Raw genomic sequence first — 7,222 nt, forward strand, 5'->3', positions numbered from 1 at the left:
CCCTCAGTGCGGGTCCCAGCCCCACGCGCGGCGGGTTCCCCTCAACGCCCGCCCGGCCCCACGCGCGGCGGGTTCCCCTCCGCGCCTGCCCGGCCCCACGCGTTCCCCTCCACACCCCTGCCCCACGGGCTCTCCTCAGAGACAGGCCCAGCCCCACCCGTGGCAGGTTCCCCTCCCACGCCAGGGGCAGCGGCCACCCGCCCGGGCCCTGCCGCAGGCCCACGGGGGACGCAGCCTCCCCGCACCCCTCCCCACGGCCCCCAGGCGGCTCAGCCCCCACGTTCCCCTCCGGACACGGGCAGCCCACGCGTGCCCACGCGCCCAGCCAGGCCCTGCCGCCGGACCCCCATCCCCTCCCCACGGGGAAAACGGGCTCCTCCGGCTCTGCGGGGAGGTTCCCGCCTTCGCCCACCCACCGACACCCGGCTTCTCCCTCTTCCGTCTCGCCTTGGTTTATCGTAGGTTAAATTCCTGTTAATTAGACTTGGTTGCTCAAAAGAAAGGGGGAAAAGCTCTGCACGGCTGTCCCAAACCTCAGGAATAAGACATTAAGGAAGCACAAGCRTCTTACACTCCAGATGAGAGGATTTTAATAATAATGGCAAAAATCAATATGAAACTAGATTAAGTTTGCTGTTCATATTCATCAGGTAATTTGATAGAGTCTGCAAATTCAGGTCTCTATTGCTGCAGTGAAAAGTAAACACAAACATATTACTTTCCAGATCACAAAGTTTTAATAGAAGCAATCAAGAGTAAATGCAATCAAAAATACCTTTCACATCAGCCAAATTCCAATTAGGCCAGATYATTCAATAAAGCAGCCTACAAAATCATGGTCTTTATTGATGTAATGGCATAGAAACACAAACATGCTGCTTTCCAGATCGCAGCATTTCAATGAGAAGAAAAATTAAGACGTAAGTAAGACTGATTTCATTTAAACTCCAGTGGAAGTGAATATAGTAGTTTCCCTATATCCCTCCTCCCAACTTCTTGCTTCTAGACTTCCCAGCAGTCTTCTACACTGTCCTCCTTCCTGGATGTGACTTCTCAGAGAGTCCATAATTTTATCATGGAAAATAAAAAGACTCTTCAGCATCCGCAACAAGGCAAGTTTGGCACGGAAAGGAATTGGTGATCCTGGTGATGAATACTCATCAGAGAACAAATCATTTCCTCCTACACCGGATGGCTGTTACATACCTGGGAAATATTTTGTCCTTTAATTCTCTGGATGAATAACTGGCTTTTTACCAAAGAAAATTCAGGGGCAACAGCCAGGGCTCAGGTGAGATGGTTATGCCAAGGTAGATGGGCATGCCAGAACTCTGCAAACCCTCCGTGTGGCCAACTTACCTGAAGCTAAAGGTAGCAGCATACAGATTAGTTTGATAAAGAAGCTCAAAAAAGCAGAGATCCCATCATTTTATTCCACAGAAAGATTTGTCACACCCACAGTCTCAGTGGATCACTGGATTAACATTTAAGCTATTTATCCAGTTCCTCCACCTACGTATTGATGCCTGCAGGCTCTCTACTAACTCCATACTGCAGATTTTGTTCTCTTTTCATAAGGCTTTACCCACACCAGGGAATTTCAGCGACAGATTCTCAGCTGGACAACACGGAGGTGGCTCTGGAGATCTACAGGGGCCCAACAGGAGGTGCGAGACAGACWCTCCCCAGGAAACCAGGGTGCCTGCAGACCCAGCAGGGCTTTCGGGGAGGTCATGCTGGTGGCATAAGGCCTATTCTAAGTCCTTACGTTGTCTGAGATCTAGGTCTAGGCTTCCAAACTGAAGAAATAAAATCCCCACCAAAGGCTCCATAAATTCAAAGTATCATTATTATGCATTTATCTATTATTGTCCTTTTGTATTTCTACTGTGTCAGGTGATATTGTATGAGAACAGGAGACTCCTGAAGCATGAGAGGAAAATTTAGCATGAAGATCCTTATGCTGACATGCGGGGGAAGCAAATTTCAGTAGCAGCAGCAGAGGAGGGTGAAAATTAAGATCAGACACAAGAGTGCTGATCTCTCCCCATCAGGAAGAAGCAAGGGTAAAAAGCCTGCAGGAAATACACACCAGCACTGACCACATGGAGCTGCAAAGAGGTCACATACAAGCAATGCTCAGAAGGTTTTCCTGCACTGGAGCAGGACCAGACACAGAGTAAAGATATGTGCTTGTAGACAAATTATCCCTTAAAAGAAATAACAATAAATTCTGAACTTCCCAATTACAGGGGACAGGCAAACCTTAGAAACCATTAAAAGCTGCTTCTTCTGTTGATGAATTATCCCAAGTGCACAGAGCTATTTGCTGAGCTTCACTGTATTACACTAATTATAAATTAATATATTGCTCATTACACACTAAAGCTGTGCAGTCAACTAATGCACTGCTGTGAAGAGCCTATTTTAAGACATCTCTGGTATTTTTATGATCTAGATGTTTAATTTACTTTTGTACTAGTTTAAATGCCACCAACATGTCATTCTTTCATATTTTCTTACCAGAAAGTACATTACAACGCAGAAGATATAWCCCTGGTTTCATCCTATCTCCCTTGGGGCTTAGCAGCCCGTTGGAATGATGAACCTCCAGTTTTCTTATCACTGAGCAATCGCACAAGAAATGAAGCCAAATAGCATAACCTGAGCCTAATCCCTGTGTTATTAGTTTTTAATTGATGTTTATCACAGCAGTGGGTTGACAGTAGATTGTCAGTCCTGGTGGAGCAGGTTCACCTGAGCTCATGTCCCAGAGCTCCTGGTCTGACTTGGCTTTACCCAGCTCCCTCCTCAAGCACGTGTCTGGGAGCCCTGTGAAAGGGAGCACCAGAAACACAGACAAGGGGGAAACTCCCCATTGAGCTCATGGGTGGAACGAATGGCAAAAAATGTGCTCTATTTCTTGGAGAACAGTTATTAGCTTTGCATTGCTTTAGGGAGCATCTTGCAACATGTTTTTATGTCAGGCCATTCTTTCGGTGCAGCACTTAGCATAATGGAAATGACAAATGTAAACCAGGACTCAGACTCGCAYATAATTCATTTTGGAAGCTTCAGTTTCCTTCTTTCCAGGGAGTSCATCCGGGTGACTCAGCAATACACAGCGGATTCACAGCCCCTTGGAGAAGTGTTCCCCTGAGAATCCAGTGATTTTCAACCCTAATAACACAAAGCACATTGCATGAGGAGCCCCTCTGTGGCCAGCGACAGGACAGAGGTGCCGTAACGGGTTTGGTTCGAGGAGACTCGAGGAGATCCAGGGCTGCCAGAGGGACTGGCAGGCTCCCAGCACTCCAGGCGGTTCCCAAGCAGCCCCTGCCCACGGCAGCTCCAGGCCACGCCGGGGTGAGCTGGGCAGCACAGGGCTCGCGGCTGACCCAGCCTCTCCAAACCCAGGCTGCAAGAGCCTGCAAGCAGCCAGACAGCATGGGAGGACTGGGAGGAAAAAGATGGGCAGCGAGTGCCAGAAGCACATTAAGCTCTAACTCGTGCATGTGCCAGGGCTACAAACTGTTCTCTTCCCAGACCGAGCCATGGAGCTTCCCCGTGTTTTGGTTCTTAGGGCCCTGATTGCAAGAAACCACACAGCAGTTTATGAAGTGCTGCACTGAGATGAAAAAGCCAGCATAATTATGCCAGGGAATTCTAAGATTATTTCTATTTGGTTGTTTCAAAGGCATTTAGACTTTCTATCCTTCCCACTCTCCTCAAGAGCAGAGGCAAGAAACAAGGAGCTTGACATGCTTTAAGTAAAAAAAAATTTTTTTTATTACACCATAAGTAAATAGAGAAAGAAGCAGCACTTCTGAGTGCACACTTTTCACTCCAGGCCATGCAAAGCCAGTTCTCTGGAGCGGCTACTGGGCACATCCCACCTCCTGCCCACCAAGGACAGACGGACATCAGCACTTCTGCGTGGGACACCACACTCTGTGCACCCTAACAGCAAACTCCACAGACTCGGGCCACGGAAGAAGCGTTTTGTCTTCCAGTGCCTTTCCTTCTGATCTCAAACCCACTTCCAAATAACCGTTTCTGACAACGGTGGCCTAAGTCTTCCACAGCATTGCTTTGTTATGAGGCTCACGGGCTGTCCGCAGGGGGCTGTACAAGTAAACYGCCATTGCACAAGTTAAGCAGTAGAGGTACCCGGGCACCCAGCTCTCCGGGAGGCAGGATGCCGCAAACCCCATAGCCCTGGGGAATCTGGGGACAGGGCAAACCCCTGATTGCAGTGGCCCCAGGACACCGCAAACCACTGACCCCCCGGGACACCACAAACCTGGAGGCAGGCCAGCTCCTGGCAGGGCTGTAACAGAGCCTGTGTCGCCATCCAGTGCCTCCTTGTCTCTCCGCAGCTTTTGCTGTCCCTCAGCCAAGGCCAGGGGCTGCAGATGCAAGGGGAGAGAGTGGGGTGAGGAAGGAGGGTGTGCTGGAGAGGCAGCAAGGGCCTGGGGGCTGCTACAGCCCACACACAGGAAAAACACTTGCAGTTCCTGCCAGAGCAGAGGGGACACAGGCATAGAGAGGAGGTGGAGGAGCAAAGCCTCTGGGCAGCGAGATGTTCACACTTAGATCTGCGCTGTGCTGGTAGCAGAGCAGCTCATACAGAAGTTCAGAGTTCACTATAATTAATGGTGAGAAACTGCTTGGGGAAGGAAAGAGGCAAAGGTGCAGAAACATGTGTGCAAGGTGCCTGGCCCTGAAAAGCCCCTGCTCTGTGGTCGTGCCCTGGCAGGGCTGAGCKAGCACTCAGGGAAGGCAGCCAGCACACAGAAAGCCCAGTCACACRTTTCTATTTAGGAGGGACATGAGCTCCAGAGAAAACCTGCTTGTGCTCCCAGAGACACTTGGAGGAACAGCCATTCTGACAGCTGAGGACAGCTGAAAATCAGATCTGATTTATTTTGCAGCTGGAGAAGCTCCCTGTGACCAGAGGGGCCAAAGAGAAGCCAGTGCAGGGCTGCACAAACACACAAACTCTGCACACAGAGTCACACTACCCACTAGTGAACAGTAGGACCTGGTCTGCAGCAGAGGGACTCAGCCCCCCGCTCCAGGACTATGGAGGCCTCAGGACTCAGCTTTCCCCCAGCTTATAAATGAGGTAAAGAGCAACAACTTCTGCATCTGAAAATAAATTTRACACATTAGCAGATGAGATACAAGGAAAAGGCAGACATGTACCTGCTGCAAGAGGTGCCCACCCCTGCCTTTACTGCAAGCTGAGAGCATGGCAGGTCAGTCCTAGGCTCTCCCTCCTTCTCCCRTTAACTGCAACAAGAGGGGCTAGGAAGGAAAAAGAGAAAGCAGGGAAGCATTTATCAGGGAACACATTACCCAGAGCCAAGCAACAGCTGGGATGTGCAGGTGAGTGGTGTATGCAAAACAARGGAGGAAATGAGGCCACAGCTACAAATAGTGATGTGAGAGGCAGTCTCAGGAATGAGAGTCAGTAAAAGGGTATTAGCAAGGGTGTGTATGTATGAAAGCTTTAGTATGCAAACTGACAAGAAATTAAAGCTAGGACTAAGATGTTATGGGGTGTAGGGTATAAGGGGTGCTGGATAGTATATACAGGGTACTCTTAGTAGTTTATTTAGGAGAACAGAAGGTTAAAGCGTTGAGGGCTTTGCAAACCTGGCAGGAAGAGCCCTGCTTCTGCTCAGACCTCAATGCAAAAAAGCCCTATATGGAAGAGAAAAGACAGTTCCCCTGAGGAACTGAGAGCACTGGGGCACACACACAGACTTTTAGGAAATGGGCTCTAATGTTGGTTTACAGCTGGCAAATAGGCTTTCATCCAGACTTCTTGTAGGAACCCAGAGACGTGGGGGTGCTGAGGCAGGGCTGTGTGAGTGATGCTATCTAAACTGATCGATCTTTTGCTCTCCATTAGCAGAGGTGTGCTGTTTGGGTCAACTGCATCTGTATCCTGACCAACGCCAGACTATAGCCACGCTGGTAGCAGGGAGAGATGCAGCACTTAGTCCTCTGTCTTGTTAACCCCTTGCCCCTCTGTAGCCTCTATTAATAGCCCAGCAGCTCTGTGGGTAGGTTGGGTTTCACTGATGAATCAAGGGAGAGTGAAAARTGCCTGCTCCTGGATGTAGTGTTGGAATAGGTGACTTTGCTGGAGCCCAGGGAAGATTCAAGTATGAAATCCATGTGCTTGTCCACAGACCCAGTGAGGAGAGCAGATGCCTGTGGGCAGGGTGGGCCTGCCTCTTCAGCAGAGAAGTATCTCCCTGCTGTCCTCCTGCCTCCTGCAGCCAAGGGAGGATTTTCCCAGAGCTGCCGTTCCCTGGCTGCCGTTTGCCCTGCTGCGTGGCTCTGGTCTCCCTCCGCAGTGTGAGACGCACGGCAGGGAGTTGCCCTGTCAAAGGTCCTCAGCCACGTTTCAGGTGATCATGGCACTGAACTCATTTATTGACCGTTTTCTCTCTGCCCAGACTTCATGTCAAGAAATGCAAAGAGGCTTTGAATCTGTTAATTAGAACTCCTTTTTCGGGCCTACCTGCTTTCAGGTAGATGCAAAGTAGAGRCTTTTACCTATTGTATTGTAGCCCAGTAAAGGTCCTTGCACTGCTGGTACTGATCACTGCTGATGCCACAGCCTGGCACCGCGCTGCCCGCTCCGGGGACCCGCACGGAGCAGCGGCRCCAGCGCTGAGGGAGGCGAGGCCGGTTCGTGCCTCCATCGGCGCCGCTAACCGGGGACCTGGGAGTAAAGCGACCTGCCAGCTGGGCCTGGCCCAGAGAAGAGCTCGAGAGCAAATCAGGCCGCGGGCAGCCCGCGGGGGGCGGCGGCGGGGCAGGTCCCGGGGCCGCGGGAGCCGGCGGGGGGGTGGACAGTACCGGGGTGCAGGGGTGCCGGTACTGGCGTGCCGGGATCGGCAGTACCGGGGTGGGGGGTGCCGGTGGCAGTCGCAGGGGGCAGGTGCCGGGCCGGGGGCCGGTGCCGAGCCCCGCCCGAGGGGCAGTGAATTCCAGTTTCGGTTCCCCGACGGGGCCGCCCCGGCGGCGGGACCGCGCCGCGCCGCGGGGGCGGGGAGGCGGGGCGAGGTGGCAACGCCACGCCCCCGGGGGCGGGGATGGGAGAGGCCCCGCCCAGGGGGGCGTGCCCCCGAAGAGGCCCCGCCCCGTGACGCGTGCTGTCCGCAGGAGCTGGGGGAGGCGCAGCGGTGGGGCGGGGTGTGCG

General features: G+C 52.2%; 1 protein-coding gene across 1 annotated transcript in view; it reads left to right on the forward strand.

Moving 5' to 3' along the window:
• PPM1J (protein phosphatase, Mg2+/Mn2+ dependent 1J) overlaps positions 1-7,222 on the forward strand; it is a 21,218-nt gene that overhangs the window by 6,224 nt on the left and 7,772 nt on the right. The gene's annotated exons all lie outside the window — the stretch shown is intronic.

This window comes from Rhea americana, unplaced genomic scaffold (genome assembly GCF_003343005.1).
Source record: "Rhea americana isolate MKP2758 unplaced genomic scaffold, rheAme1 scaffold_241, whole genome shotgun sequence".
In the NCBI taxonomy this organism is placed as follows: domain Eukaryota; kingdom Metazoa; phylum Chordata; class Aves; order Rheiformes; family Rheidae; genus Rhea; species Rhea americana.